Raw genomic sequence first — 16,858 nt, 5'->3', positions numbered from 1 at the left:
GGATTATTAGCAACACATTCATACGGTAAATAACACCTTGTCGTCTGAGTTTGTAAACTCACTGACAGTTCCACAGCAACGCAGGGACCTTGCACCTGGCTCACAAATCCACCCCGGCCCTCGTGAGTGGAGGACAGTTTCCCTTGGGACAAACGAAGGCTCTTTGAAGACTTTGAAGACGAAACGAAGTCTCACAGACCGGCCGAGGGTTGAGAGCACCTCTGGAGACCATCCAGTCCCACCCCTGCTCAGGACAGGGTCAATGATCAGCGCCATGTCCAGTTGGGTTTTCCGTATCTCCAAGGATGGAGACTCCGTGACCTCTCTGGGCAACTTGTGCCAGTGTTTGACCACCCTGACAGTAAAAGAAGGGTTTTTTTCCTGTTTAGATGATGTTCCCTGTATTCCAGTTTGTGCCTGTTGTCTCCTGTCCTGTCGCTGGGCCCCACTGAAGAGGGTCTGGCTGCATCTTCTTCGTGCCCTTATCACCAAGGTCCCTGGGCGCTTAGTGTGCGCGGCACAGGACAGCTGGTATGAGGAGCTCAGGGAATAAGGAAAGGCTAAACTACTTGGAGAAGATAATCATGGAGCTCCCACGCAGGGCAGGTGTCTCCTCCAGACCTGCGGGAAACAGCCTTACTGTCTAAGACGCTGAATCTGCTAGAAAGGTATAAAAAATATCATGCGATCCTAAAAACCAGAATGCTAAATTACAGCTGTCCTTCATGCCACAAACGATGCATTTGGAGGCAGAACCTGGTACTGGGCTTCTCCAGCAGAAGGATCAGGAACCGCTCGTGACGCTGAGGAGGGCGGGATGCTCAGATGTGCCCGCTGCCCTCCGTGGACCTTCTCTCCTGATCCCGGGCTCGAGCACTCAAGTTTAATCACAGCCAGCAATGTTTTACCCACCCACCGCTGGAAAACAGTCACCTTGTGGTATTCAGGAACAAGCACAGAACGATTTGAAAGAGAATACTTGACTGAAACACATGGAGAGCGTGTGTAGGCAGGCGGTAATTACATAGGACAGGATTACACGTGCGTGCGGATCCTGGGGAGCCGTCAAATACAGCCTTAAAGTTGGGTTTTGTTTCTGAGATCAGAAAGATAAGTACCTAAAATTACCTGATTGGAAGGAAATTTCAGCTGAAACAGAACAGTACGTTGCCTTACTGAATCAGGGGACGAGACGATGATGTTGTTTGATTGCTAACGGCCACAGAGCGTGTTAGTAGCACTACGTGGGGTTTTATGACCTCTTGCCTCTGGAGAATGACACCCCCTCACTTTTTTGCCAGTCAAGTTAATTAACTTTTGACTTTTTTATTCAAAAGTTCCCAACACTTTCAAGCAGTTAGTGTAAGCCAGGCAGGGTTTCTCTTAATAGCACCTCTTTTCTCCAGGGAAGTGTTTCTTCTGAAAGCTAAGCAATTCCAGCTTTTTGAATGTCCCTCCAATATTTGTTCAAATGGGTACAGCCTACACACGTTCAGGAGCACAGCAAAACCTCACTTTATGTAACACATCGTGAAATATAGAAGGTTGTCATTTTTTTTTCCTGGCCTGTGGCTTTTTCTCTACTTTCTAAGCATTTGTTAAAGGTTCATGCGTTCAATAAAATTTACCAAAAATATATTCCTCCACTTCAAATACTTACCTCTTACCTGATTAAACATATAGTCTGAGAAAGTTAGTGTCTTGAACTTTAAAAGCTAATTGCAAAACCTGTTTTCCTCTGTATTGAGCTGCCTGGAACCACTGATATCAACAGCAACCACCGATATCTCATAACTTCAAAGAGAACAGGCATAGACCCTATGCTGGGCTTCAAATTAGCTGTTACTGTGCAGGAAAGAGTCACTGTAGACTGGTCAATGGAAATTGCTCATTGTTCCCCAGACGGCAGCTAAACATCCCCCCACCTCGCTTTGCATAAGTAAATAAATTAACTCCAGCGGGATTTGCACAAACGGCACAGAAAATACTATGCTGCCGTGTCTAGAATACTGTCTTCAGTGCTGGTCAGTCATGAAAATTAGAGCAGAAATAGGGGAGGAGAGGAGCTGTGACAAAAATAGTTGCAGGAACAGATACACTACCAAAAGAAGAGAGGCTGAAAATCCCTGGGACTGTTCAGTTTGGACAGGAGACAAAAAAGGAGACTCGCTACCATTAAGGAGTCTAATGGGCAGAACAGAGAGAGCAAGGGAAGAAGATAATCAAAGCAGCTGAAAAAATTTTTTTTAAAATTAATATATACATATATGTATATACCAGTAAATAGTAAAATTTAAAAAATTAAAAACCCCAAACCTGGTAAAATTAAATACTATTTTGATTTTTATCCAACTGATGCCTCCCTGCTATCGTGCAGGCTCAGGTAAAGACCCAAGCTCTTAACAGAACCACAAAATTTCATCAGACTGAGATTTGGAGCGTGGGTGGAAAAAGCTAGTGGATCGAAAAATTTTGATTGTCACCCACTCCGTATTCCCTGAGCTTGGGTGTAAACAAGTACGCTCAGTGAAAGCAAAATTGCAGGTGCTGGGAATATACTCCCCCTCACAACTTACGGCTTCTTTTCTGTGTGCTTTCAAAATACCTGGGAGTGCACCGATAAATGATTAATTTCTGGTCTTGTATTTGTCACACAGGTCTGACAAGAGAAACCGAACGGATTCCAATGAATGGAGATAATTTGAAATATTTTATACATTTGTATGAAGACTATGAACTTCCTAACTCCGCAGTACCCCGTAGGAAGCGTCTTCTTTGTACATTTATGTCAACACTTTCTTGTTGTCCATTTTGCTTAACATAGGAAAGTACTGCTGAAATCAAACAGACCACGGCAGCTAGCAATGAATTGGTATATATTCAGCAATGATTTTGACCTGAGAATGGGGAATAGTGTAATCTGAAATTTGAGCAAAAGTAGAATAATGACTTTTTTTTTTTTTTAAAAGAAAATAATTATTTGCAATTAATTTGGCTTCTTTCCTTTTGAAAAGAAAAATCAATATGAACAAAAGAGGTTTAAAACGATTTGACAAAATGCAGAATAAATGAGGAATGTAACGTCTAATTTCCTGTTGTGTACTCCTGGTTATAGAACGGAAATTGTGTATTGTGTAATAAAGGAAATGAAAATATTAAAAGGGATGGTCTTTCTGGTGAGTTTAGCTAAATTCTTCTTTTGTTGTAGAGCCAAAGGATTTCTTTTTCTTGAGAATCTAAAATGCACTGGTGTTCTGATATTTATGCATCACCTTTACTTTATACAATGTGAATACAAAATGTGAGCTAGCTGACAGAAAACCTGCAACCTTTATTCAAATAAACAGGTCATCCAGCTTTGATGGAACATGCTCCTGAATATAGGTGAAGGATCACTATCTTCAAAAGCCCAAATAAAAAGGGAACATTGAAATACTGAAGCTGGGCAAAAATCATGTACGATCACACCAACTGTTACATACAACGATTAATCCCTGACACTTCTTTTATATGGACTGTACATAAAGAAGACTGTTCGATGCATATTCTATTTTTGGAAATGAGATCTTATTGTTAGAGAAATTTAATACACTGTGTCTCCTTGGTCTCTCTTGTGTTATTTACTGCGAAGGGATAAGAGGAGCTGTTTTGTAATAATACTCTTCTGCCGTTGATTGAAACTATTCTACATGCTCTGAAACTCTCTGCCTGGCTCTTGTTTATTCAATTAAAATAAAGATAATTATTCTGGTTAGAAAACAGGTTTCAAGTGGAATATTACTAACAACGACATCCATTTAATTCTGGTGCGCTCCATCAGACAATGCAAATCTAACTGGTGATATTTTTGTATTTTAAGTTATTAGATACATTTGCATGGCTTTGTACAGGAAATTAGAAAGAAGCACCACTCGCTGCAGCTCAATAAAAAGGACATTCTTGTATATTTTACTTTCAATATGCAATACTGACATTGCTTACCATCCTGCTTCAACCTTATACGCTCATGGGTGATTTCCCTTAATGCCTTCCGTGGAGGCGAGCATCCCGAAAGAACAGGTTGAAATGAAAGTGTCAAGAGGCAGAATGCATCAGGAGCTCCTTTCATTTACATACCGATAAGATTAACATGTCTATTCAATCGAAAATGAACAATTTTCCCCCACACTGCATTATCAGTCACTGATACTGGCCTGCATTGTTCCTGCCAGTATGGAAGTGAGAAAAAGAGGAGAAAATACAGAATCCCTTGAGCCAAAGGCATGTTGAAGGCAAGATGAGTCAGCGCCTCTGCTTTGATTATTCTTTACTCACTTTAAAAATTCTCATTTCAGAGAACTGTGGAAAGGTAAAGACCACGTTTTTTTCCCCTCCTTTCACAGTTAGGAAACTTCATAGTGGAAATTCCAGGGGATGGGGAGAGCTGGGACCACATCACAGTCAGCACGTCTGAATGCGTAACTGAAAGAAAAAAACCCCAAAACATCCCTGAGACAGATGCGTGCTTCTTTTGCCAGATTTCCACCCCGTGTGACAAAGTGGAGGGGTACCACTGGTGGCCGTCGAAGCAGCTTAATGCTGGCGAGGGGCTGGGCAGAGGCAAAGAATATTTTTTCTTAGCTTCATTTTTAAGCGAAATTTCAAAATATGTATGATTTTAAACCACCTTGAGGCTGACGGCTATGGTGTGTGGTGATCAGTGAGGACCCCGCGTTAGGTCTTAGCACTGCAAGGAATCTTTATTAAAGCATTAAATTAGCAACTAAGTACTAGGAAAAAAGGAGGCTATGAAGGGTCTCTGGGTCTCAGCTAGCAAGCTGTTAACAGCGGGTTGAACCATGCCGTGCCAGTGACGTTACTTTTCATCTAAGTCTTATAAAAGGGTCTGACTGTAGGGCGCACAGAGGGCAGTGAAAGATGCCCCAAAAGCAACTCTGCAGTCCCTTACTTCTGGCATGGAAAATTTTGCCTCTCAGATGTTACATTTTGGCACCATTATAGGGAAAGGTTGAGGTCTTACAATGACAGATGAGCACAGAAATACGTAATAACGGATCACGCTAAAATCACGCCTCTTTCACGTGGTTACGTGCCAGCCTTTGTCAGTACGAGCCAAACTCGTTAACAGCGATATATTAACACCTCGCTGATGAGATGATACGTGACCACCCCCAGGCAGTGAAGCCAGAGGAACAGTGGCAGCAAAATAAATAGTCGTCATATCTGAACCACAGAGATAAACTCCTCTCCGCCCCACAACCGCTAACCTGCTTAATGAGGAACCCAGGAAATAAAGCAAAACAGCTGGATTTCAGTGTCATCCCTACGCTCTGGTCTCCGTACGGTGCCGGTGCGACAGTAAATCAAAGGGACAGAGTTGCCCTGGTGTCACTACGCTCCATGCATGTCAGGTGGAGGAAGAGGTTCCTTTGTTAACTCCCTACCCACTGCTTTGCACGGCAATTTTTGGTTTTTTATCCCAATGCTGAGAGATGTCTTTAATCCAGCTGAATGTATTTTTCAGAGAAACTGCTCAAAAATGCGGTGGAGACATGTTCTGTTAGAAAACCAGAAACAGTTATTGTGCTGTGCCCACAGCAAAGGGTTTAGTCTAATGAGACACCAAGACCCCGACACTTTCGGGGAGAGACTTTTAATCATCAGCCATGGAACAAAAAACACGCTCTAATGATTTCTCTGATCATCTGCACAGAAAAATCCAAACACATGTAACTTGGAAGTAAAGGTAGAGGTAAAATAATAATTACTGTTACCTGAAAACTTTTGGTGAGTTTGAGTGTATTTCAATTGATTACTCTGGTTTAATCACTTTCAGTTAAAAGATTATAGTGCTACTGCATTTCTAAGACAAATAGTGTTACTTGCCTTAAAACTCTGGAGGCTTGGCTTTATGCATAACTTGAATTATAGAACTAAACCGGCAGTTTTGCATTTTCTCTGATAGCGTAAGCTGTTATTTTTAGTAGTAAAAGCAAGGCCCCACTCTACTACTTTACTTACTGTACCAGCAAAACATCTGTAGCTACATGCAACCGTGTTTATGGACGTGAATTCCCCAAATCACAGTCTTGAGAAGCAGTTTGTTGGGTTCGGTGGCACCTTACCAGGACTGTGCTCAGCGCAATCAGAAGGGTGATAAAGATGGCACTTTTATTTATCTCTTGTTCCATGCAGTCAGTAAATTATATATGGGAAGATGTAATAAAAATCCGGCTCTTAGGCTGTTTTGTATTATAAAAAATTGATGTTGAGAGAAGAGAATCAGAGAAGGCTGTCCAAGGAAAATAGTTATATTTTTCTTGGTAATAGCTTTAGGGCCAAAATGTTGAAACAATTTTCTTTTGCCCTCATGACTAAGTCCTGGTTTCTCTAATGTGTGCTCATTTAATTTGCATGAGTTTTTGCTTTATGAGTGAAGCAGATTAAGTAATGCACTTGGCAAAAAAATCCTAATTTTGGTATACAAGCTGCCTAGTACTACTGGTACATGAATAATTACAAAAGAAACTCCCCCTAAATCCAGTTTTTCAGCCCTCAGAAAGTACTCCAGCTTTGCTCCTTACTTTATGCCCCAAGATAAAACAGTTCTCTAGAGACAAAAAACTAAGGGTTGGATATAAGATCAGTCAAACTTGGTAAAATCCAGTTCTCCTGTGTCTTTGGAAGCAGTCTAAAGCCATTTATAAAATAAACACATCTGTTCATATGTTATACTCACTTCCCACTACATTACTTTGCAATAACAATGAAGTGGATGTTTTCAAATATATCCTACAGAAGACTGGTGACTAACTGCAAGTGCCACAGCAGAGTGCAATAGCAAAGTGTCAATGTTCTGGCCCTGATACCAACTGTGGGTTTCACATGCACTGGTGGTTGGTAAATCCTGTGTGGTAACTAATTACATTTGATTTTGTCGGGATGTCGTACTGTGAAAAGTGACCTAATCCTTCGCTGTGCTTGTAGTGAAACTGGAATTAGATTCTCTTTCTTAGAGATGCTGCATTCTTAGTAAATGTTTTTTGCAGGTACTGCAGTAGTTTCTAGTGAGAGTATTCTTCACCGAATGCAGTGGTTCTTCACCTAATACTTAGGACTTCCCTAGCTGATCATTTTCAGGGTCAGAATGGGTCTTAACACATCTCCCTTCTATCAGGGGGCTGATAATCCAAGCCCTGACCTAAGCAGAAATGCAGAAGTCAGCATGCCGCTGAACTGGACATTGTAATGACACAGCACATGGTATTCTCTGTCCTTCTTAGCCTTAGTGTTGACCATGCGAGGCAAGTTTGGACACAATGGGCAGGATTCACGTGCCTGCTTGGGCACGAGGAGGGTCCATGTGAGTAGATCACCAAGTGCAGGGGGACAACATGAGTGGGGTGGACTCATAGAGACTGAGATGGGGAAGACGGGGGTGAAAGGCAGAAGAGGTCTTAGGTGTAGGTTTCTGCTTCGAGAACAAGTCAGGGAGCAAAAGTGATTTCAGGGCTACCAAGATCCCTGCTGCCATGCCACTTCTTTCCTCCTGCTCGGCTTTCCTGACAGGTAGCTCAGCAGGGACACCGGAGCAGGTCCAGCAGGCTGGAGAAAGGTACGTGCTGGGCTGACACGTGCCAGATGAGTGCTTAGAGGAAGGCCAAAGACTCAAGGAGACATCTCAAGGCCCTTTGGATCCTTACTGAACTCGGGAAAACCACCTTGCTCCTTACCGACAGACCTGGTGTGGGCTGAGGTGCTGATTTAGAGGTGCAGGGTGAGCGATGGAAGGAGCTGGGGGAGTTGACTAATTAGGGCTCTACTTCTCAGTGTTGCTGATTGCCATCACAGATGCTGCCAAGGCCGGCCCTGGCCTGGTGGCCGTATCTAGAATTAGAAAATCCAAATTTGTGCTTTCTTACAGAAACTAGGAAAGGAGCACAAATTCTTAACTGCCTTCCTGCACAGTCAAGCAGCAACTGCACACACACAAAAAACCAAATAAAGCACTGCCCTGTGAAACACACAGTGTCCTCCTCTTCCCATGACAGCCACGTGTCACCGGAGCCGGGGTATGGTTTACCACCCCTCTGGCTTTCCCAATGTTCTCGGCGCTTCTCGCATACTTGCTGCATGCACATCCGTGCGCTCATCCTCCCTTTTTATTGCTGAAGGTTAGTGAGGATAAATGAAAGCCTCCAATGCCACTTTCTATGGCCAGTCTAGATCTCTCAGATAATCTTCCATGAGGTCACCCACCTCTTCTAAATGTCATGCACGCATGTGACCCGAAAGCCTTCACAGGCTGTCCTCACGCCCGAATGACATCCCAGTGACTCAGGCACTCCGAATGAGGCCACGTCTTAATTCCCTGCTTTGACTGTTTCTCCAATAAACTGCCGCTGACCATCCTCGATGCCGCTGCTGTCGCGCAGGGCAGTGGGAGGACGGGAGAGCTTTGAGGAGATCTGGAAAAATGACACTGGACGGCACTAGGCGGTTGAGAAGAATTCGGTCAGCGTCAAATTCATATAGTTGTGACACACATGGGACATCTGGGCTCTTCCCTAGCCCTTGAGAGGAGAGGAATGTGCTCCGGCAAGGCAAGCGAAAGCCGCGTGTGCTCCGGTCATGGGTCTGACCTAAAACTGAGGGACAGCTGCTCTGCTGGTGTCGCGTGGTCACTGAAGCTCCGCTGGTTCGCACCAGCTGGTTTGAGCAGCAAGCGAACCAGCATGTTGGGGAAGTGATTTTTGCATCGCAGGATGGGATGGTTATTTTAGGAAATGCACACGTATGTCAACGAGGAGGCATTAGTCCTCCAGAACTTGGCTCGTCGTGTCCCAGCATTCACACTGGTGTTGTATTGCCCAGCAAATCTTTACCGAGAGCAGCTTCCAACTCTTCAAGGGGGTCTCTCTCCTGCACCTGTGTCAATTTGGTATGGGACAGGATGTATCAGATATAGAAGAACATGGCTGTTTTTAGATCCTTGCTTATTGATTTTTTTGGCTCACTGATATTTTAAATACATTGCTCCTTCTCCTCAAGGAAAAACAACCAAAGGAAAGTGACATCCAGAAATGCAAATTCTTAATATCCAGAACAAGAACTATTTCTACTCTACCGACTTCATCTAAGATAGAAAGCTGCCTACTTTATTTATCTTTATGTGAGACAGGGGAAAAAAAAAAGAAAAAATAACTCTGACATCAGCGGTGGCAGAGTTCATTTCTATGCTACTCCAGTCAGTTGTCAAAACCGCGTTCTTTACGGACTGATCTCCACAGAAGTGCTCAAGTCGTGACATCCCTGGGCAACAGCTTTTTAAACAGCAATGATGTTGGGCAATGACCTTCCAATGGCTCTTCCTCGTGAAGAGAGGCAGTGCTTTCAGGCAGGCACTTTGCATCCCCTTTGTTCTGCACATTTTCAGCTTACTGACATGCTCGGTAAATTTTCCAAACAGCAATTATGGTGTCTCCAAAGCATCACACACCAGCTTGCGTCCCAAGCTTTTTCCTATTTAAGGCTTTTTTTTTTTTTCAGCAAAGTGTCTCTATTTAGAAAATCACTTGTGTGAATCACCAAGGCCTGATAAGACACACGCTTCATAGTTCAGAGGACTTTGTGACTGAAGCCTTGTTATGAGCAGAAGATCCTAGAGTACAGCCCTCAGAGGGATTCAAGACTGTGTAATCCATCTCCTTGCCTCCGAGCCCAAGCAGCTATACTTGCCTAATTCCAGGCAGATTTGTAGGGAATATATTCTTTACAGCATACGTTAAAGGTCCACCCATGATGGCAACCCTACGACCTCCCTAGGCAACCGATCCCAGCACTTTGTTATCCTTACTGTAGAAAGTGTTTCCTAATTTAAAGCTGATATTATTGGCCTGCATAAATGTAACGTGTGTGTATTACATATGATGCCTGTGCAGGAAACAGACAACACTGAGTAGGGCAATCAAATTAGAAAATGATGTCAATCCTATCAATTTCCATCCTAGGGGTGAAAAAGCAAACCTAGTATTTTGCAAGGCATGATTAACCTGCATGCACAGGGCTCTTGAGTGGGGGCCGTGGTCTCTTGTGATTCTTCTAGGACAGATGACAAAAATAATGAGTCTTAAAAGAAAGTGAGCTGGTTCTTGCTGAACCCAAGCAAGAGCTAAAGGATCCCGGTCAGAAGAAGAAGCTCCCAGTCATGTGAAGCTTCACCTTCTCTAATGCCTATACAGACCAAACCCAAAGCAAGGCAGAAAAGGAAGAGGAGAAATGACTAAAAGTTTAAAAGTCAAACCCCAAACCACTGCACCAGGCAGAGGGTCTAGCTCAGCACACAGTTTATTGCCTTCACAGGCAAGTAGCTCAGATGAGTACGCAGGTGATTGATTGGTGTCATTAGAAATTATGTAATTCAAATGAAAAGAATCAGCATGAAAGGAGTCAGAGCAGAAAATTCGATAACAGCTTCCCCAGCAATTCTCCTGCTTGGGTTTTTTGGTCACGATGAAATGAAAGGTAGGTATAAGAAATAACTGCTGGAGAGCGTTTCTTGTCTGAATAGTCTTAGGAAGTTGAGATGAGGTTTGTAGCTAAGATACATTGAAGCTTTTCTGGAGCTACAGGTTACTACATAGAGTTGTGTAGTGGGTGTAGAAGGGCTACAATAGCTTTGGAAAACCTGGACCTTTTTTTTTCTTAATACAAACTTTCACCACTAATAGCAATCCCAAGAAAATAATTTTCTCTCCCCTCCATCCAGATTTATTATACGAGAAAGTAATCCTGACTTCCCAGTAGACCATTAGTATCCAACACATCAGCCCCATCTGAAAGGATAAGCAGAACTAAGGCATCCATTTCCATCACCGAATGCATAAGCTTTTAAAAATAACATGCTGAAATGGGCCAAGAGGAGAAGAACTTTACTCCCCCATCCTTACACATAAGTCCCATAGTGATGCCTGCTTTTATGGCAGCTTGCATGGGAAGCCAGCGTTAAATAGTTTAAGGTTGAATAGCTTGGCTCCCCTTGGAGCTAGCATCTGTGACCTTTAGAAGACTGTGCAAACCAGAAGCTGGTAAATATTTGTTTCTAAGAGAAACCCAAACAATTAAGAGCAACTAGATTTATTGACAGCAGTGACTTACAGCAGTGGCCTCACGGGCGGGCAGTTGCCAGCACTTTCTGAGTGTTTCTAAAGTGCCCGTCGCACACAACGCTGTCCTGAACCAAACTGGACAGTTTGGTGTCACCTTGATAACAGAATCACTGCATTTTAGTAAGTAGGAAGGACATTGTCGTGAGGGGCAATGGCCATTAGGATTGCTTAGCTGCCTGAAGGGACCCTGGCCTCTAAATGCCCTTTCTGCCTTTGAAAATGCCCTGAACGATTTCTTCCTGATATCTTACGGATGCCTATTTATTTTCTCTGTTTGTCTTTGTAGTTGAGAATTTCAGGGTACGGGAAACAACAAATGGCCCGCAGGAACCGAAGTTCTCTGCAGTACCTCTTTTCTGGAGGTTGTGGTAACGTGTTGTAATTCTGGAGGCTGTGGAAATGTAGTATTTTCTCCAGTAACTCTTTTCTGAAAATATGAGGAAGATCAGGAGAAGGCCCTACCTGCCTAGCTAAAAATATAATAATAATTAAAAAAAAAATTAACCTTTTAACGAAAACATTTCCAGAGGGTGAGGCAGTAGGAAAGAATCCCACAAGCCTATCTGCTTCTGAAATAACCCAAGTGAAATCAGTAGCGGCAGCGAGGGCAGCCATGCAGCGCTGGTGGCTTAAGACTCTGCTCCCTGAAGCGTCAGTGAAGGCTGCAGCAGGGGAGTGTCTGAGCAGGGATTACTGCTGCCCTTCCCCGGCCTCGCTCACCCCATAAGACTGCTGATGTAATGAATACACGTCAAGCACATCAGGAGTTAACACATTAAAAATTACGTGCTGTAGGTAGGAACTCACCAGGCTCTCTTCTATAGCAGATGAGGGGCTCAACTGTAAAAGGGTCTGATCTTTAATACAACCTTTATTCCAATAGGACCATTGGGAGCTGAATATACCCTGCATGTCAGGTGAGAAAGCTGGTATGTAAGGCTGAAAAATTAAGCTAAGACAGATACTTTGGCTCCCCAAACTTCTCTGTGCTAAGAACGTTGCATTTCTGCTTGTACCAGAGCTGATGGCAAAATTCCTATCGGCTTCAAAGGAATCAAAACCAGCCCCTATTTCCATACAACTCTGTAAACTTTGAACTGGAAAATACTTATTAGATCACAAAGCTCATTTGAAGAAAACTGCAAAATATAACCCCCTGCAGAAGGTGTGTCATGTTTCCAGCAGCTGTTTTGTATTGTCAAAGGCAAATAAACCCGCTTGGGGAAAAATGGGCAGGTGATCTGTATGGTGATTGCTTTCCTTTTCTTTTTATTATTTCTACTTACAGCCTCTTAACCATAGTCAGGAGTACTTTCCTAAGCCACAGCCTATATCTTAGAGAGCGTTTGCTTGAATGTGACTTCGGGAGGGGAAGAGGACGGAAGAGCTGACTCCTAACCAGCTCGTGTGAAAAGCACCTTGATGTCAGAGAGACCTCTGCAGTCTGCAGCTTTACTTCATCTACGTGGCATCCCAGGAGAGGAAAAGGTCATTTGTGTTTTCTCCTCTGTGGTCCCAGAGCACCGGTTGGTCCTTACCTTTCCTATCCCTATAAAAACGAACCCTAGTTCTAATTACAAGTAAATGCGTTCAGAGACCATTGCAACAGGGGGAACTGGTCCCCATTTCCTTATCATTTTCTTAGACCTGAAGTGTGGCTCCCAGTTATACTGGCTTTGTACTGGATATACGCATCGCTAGGACCGGGGCAACCACGTCAGGGTGGACCGGGCTCCCCGCAGCGGGGCCAGAGCTGGGAGCTGCTGGGGGTACCCCGACCACAGGCAAAGGGAAGGACCCAGCTCTCCTGCCATCAGCGGTCACACAGCCCGAAGCTGCAGCTTTTGCCGCTAGATGTACCCAAGAAAATAAAGTTTGGTACCCCAGTTCAACCAGTCTTGGGGAGGCGGGAGCTTTTCGCGGCAGTCAGAAACGTTCCTGTTATAGCAGGGGGGCATCCACGCCTGCAGAAGTGACCCACGAGCCGAGCAGCTTTGGCCAGGGCTGTACGTGTCCTCGCTGTCCGAAACCAGCAGCCAGCCCGCGCTCTGAGCAGCCCCGAGCTGGGTGCAGAACGAAGGTGGTCCCGGGCAGGGGCTGCGGGTCCTTCCCTGCCCCGGCTGCGGCACGGGCAGCGCTGCCGGCCCGGGGAAGAGGAAGGAAAGGGAGGGCGAGACGCGGAGCATCTCCGGTGGCACCAGACCATCGGGGGAGCGGACGGACCCCAGGCAGCCCTCCGCTCTGAAGGCCGTTAGTACAGCTGCTCAGAAATGTTAAAATACACATTCACCTTCGTTATCCTCCAGCCGCATTGCCTGACTCATCCCGCTGCTGTCGCTCTGAAACGGGAACCCAAGTTACAAACTTTCCCGACTTCTTGGTTTTTTATGCAGCCGGGAAGCCCATGTCTAACCGGCCGAGAGCGCGGTGGAAGCCATAACGACATCTGTCTTCATGGGAGGCACGCGAAAGGGAACCTGAAAAAAAGGGAGAGAAAACAAAAGAGGCACCGGCTGGTTGGAAGAGTGTTATTTCGCATTGCCAGTCTGACACAGGATGCTTTCTCGCATCGGCGCAGCTAGTGCTAGCGTAACCCGGTTGGGACATGGCCCCCCAACCCCCGTGTGCCAATGGTATTTCCTCCTCTTTTTCCACAAAAACCACAGAAAAGCGCCAGGCAGCCATGGCTTAGCAGCCGTGGCCTCGCGGCAGGCTTTGGCTGGGGTCCCAGCCCTAACTCAACCCCTTCTTCTGGAAACCTGGCAGCCTAAGCCCACCTCATCCAAGCCGGTAACTTTCTCCTTTGCTTTTATACACAGGCGTGATCTCGCCAGGCGCTGCTTTTAGCTGCAAGAAAATTTCTCCCTCTTAATGTTTTGTTCTTAAAGACTGCTTTCCCTGGCTAAACATCCTTTGCTTTAAATAGATGGGGTGACCCAGATACTATTGTGAATGATTATTCGAGGATGAAGTACAGACTCTACTCCAATGATTTTTACAAGACAACTTAAATCAATACGATCTTTCTGATTAGTAGTTTCTAGAAAACCTGTATGCTACATCATCCCTATTATATTCATCATCCGGCTCACTTTTGCTATATTTGTTCATGCAGCACATTATCAAGCATCTGAAGCGTTGCCTCTGTCGTCCTCTGGACTGTGCTGATTTCTTCTGGAACAAAGTGTAGCTTAGAAATCCTCCGCTGTGGATTTTTGTAAAGAATATTTTACAGTAAGCCACTTGTTACTAATGAGCCTAATTTTACTTGTGCAACTCTTTTTATAACCTTTACTCTTAAAAAAAAAATTGGGAAAATTTACAATGGTAATTGAAGTGTTTATTAACTGATGGCCTACTTGCAAGATTCAACTGAAGACAGCATTGCAATTTGGGCCATTTTTCAGCTTTGTGTAGGAAAAATGTAACTGCAAGTGTGGAAGCCAACATTTTTCACAGCACACCTCTGAATATTCTTTTTTATTGCAGACTGTCTACTGTAGTATAGCAATAATTTCAAGAGAAAGCTACTAAAAGCCTGACATCTAAATCTAATTTAAAGTCTAAATGATGCACATGATTAAAAATGTATTATCTATTCCCAGCAAATCAGTATCATTGAAACACTAATGTTTCCCTAATTTTAAGCACCATCTAGTGAGTCAAACATTAGATCTGATCTTCCAAATTACGGCTGAGAAAAATAAGATCATGGCTTGACTGCATCCCACCTAGTGCTAGGTCTCTTCCTGAGATTCATGTTAGCTGTTTAGTCATGGTCTGCTCTCTTGCTAATGGACATTAAATATTCCTCCCAAGGCGCCGAAGACCCAAGCTGCCGCCTAGAGATAATTTGTCTGTTGACAAAGGAGGGTGCCGGCTGAGTAGGCTCCCTAGTTAGACAAAGCTAACTGCCTAAAAGTGGAGCAGGGAGAAACCTCATTTCGATAATGATAATCTTTTTTTGTCACTCCAGAGCAAGAGACTGGAAAGGATGTGGCTTTATTTCAATTATAAGTGAAAGAAAAAAAATCTCCGGGCAAATAAACAGCTTTATAAGGAGCATGATTCTTACTATTTCTATTAGCCGGCTTGCCATGAAGATGGAGTAGGTCTGAGAGGGAAACGCACAGGAAATCTGCATACAATTACGGGACCTGCTGCTCTGGCAGGGGTATTAAATCAGTTCAGTTAAATCCGCACCAGCTCCTGTGGCAGCGCGCTGTAACCGGCTGGCAGTACAGAATTGGTGCGGAGAGCAAGCGATGCTCGGCCGGTTCGGTTAACGGGGCATCGCCCCGGGCACAGGCACGGCCGTTCCGTCTGAGCCCCTTTTGGCCTCTCTGAAGTCACGGTGCTTGCCGTCGGGGCTGTGCTGGTACTTTTTACGCCTGCCAGCAAAACCTGGGCAAGCCTGGGCAGCATCTCGCCTGGCCTCGCTGAAGGAGAGGAAAAGGCACGTTGCCTTTGCCTGGGAGTGCATCACTTGATGGGGGTAGTGCATTTTGGGGGCTGCTGGCAAGACCCGCCGTTGCCCAAGCCACATCTTTGACCCTTTTCTGGTACATCTGGATGCGGGGGGGGAGTAGGATTTAATTATGTGTCCTCCATCCCAGCTTCTATGGCTTACCAGCATACGCAAAGCACTTTTTCAGCAGCACAGGGGTGTGGGGAGGCCGGCTGTTGACCATGGCTCAACAGCAGAAGACAAGTCCAGTTTCGGTGCATTGGGTGGGCGTCCCGTGCCGAGGGTCTCTCCGGGTGGTGGGTTCCCAGCTGCCTGCCCAGCCAGTGGATCACCTCTGATGATCATGAGTCTTCACACCACGAGGAAGGCTGAGGACCTGGCCCGGGCTCCAGAGACCTCTCCGCTGTTGTATTTTTGGGGTTTCTGCCCACTCCTCTCCAAGCATCACTTCCCGGCTGTGTCACCTCCCAGCTTTCCGCCTCAGAGCAATCGTGGCAGCACAGGCGAAGGGCTGATGGAGGAGGAGGACTGTTGGTGAAGAGGAAGGGGTGCCATGACTTGCTTATGCCAAAACTGCTGCCGAAATGCTCCTCGAGCTCAATCCTGCGCTGAAGACACAGCCCCCGTGCTCACCGCTCCATCTCCTGGGGAAGGGCGATGGCTGTTTTGAAACAGCGGAGGTTTATCTGCGCCTCGTGTTACTGAAATCTGGTACCTTGTGGGGTTAAACTGGGGAAAGCAGTATCTTTAGGAGTGGGAGCGTTTAAGGCCTGGTCCCTCATGACCAGCGTGCATGACTGCCGAGGGGTGACAGGGTCTCTGGTTTGTCCAAAACACGAAAAGCATCAAACCAGAAGCTTGGACTCAATGGTACAGCTTTGCTAACAACATCTGAAATACTTCAGAGCTGCCTCAACTTGGACATAGGCAAAGCCACTGGGAAAGAGAAACAAGGCATCCCTGTCCTCCCTGGTCCCCACTGCCCATACACGTCATTTTGCTAGCAAGGGGCAAGATTTTTTAGCAAGATCCTGATTTATGGTCTATAATGTCATGATGGAAAGTGGATTCAAGCAGGAAATCAATTTCCAGAGCTATACGGCAATGAAGAATGACATTTTTGGAGTCCCTCCCCACAAACAGAGCAGAGTATGTGTAGGTATTGGTCTGCTTAGCAAGACGGTTTAAGCTCACTGGAACAGTCCCGCAGCATGCACGACCC

The sequence above is a fragment of the Haliaeetus leucocephalus genome, unplaced genomic scaffold (genome assembly GCF_000737465.1).
Source record: "Haliaeetus leucocephalus isolate CR32 unplaced genomic scaffold, Haliaeetus_leucocephalus-4.0 Scaffold317, whole genome shotgun sequence".
Lineage (NCBI taxonomy): Eukaryota > Metazoa > Chordata > Aves > Accipitriformes > Accipitridae > Haliaeetus > Haliaeetus leucocephalus.
Note: the sequence above shows the minus strand (reverse complement) of the source record.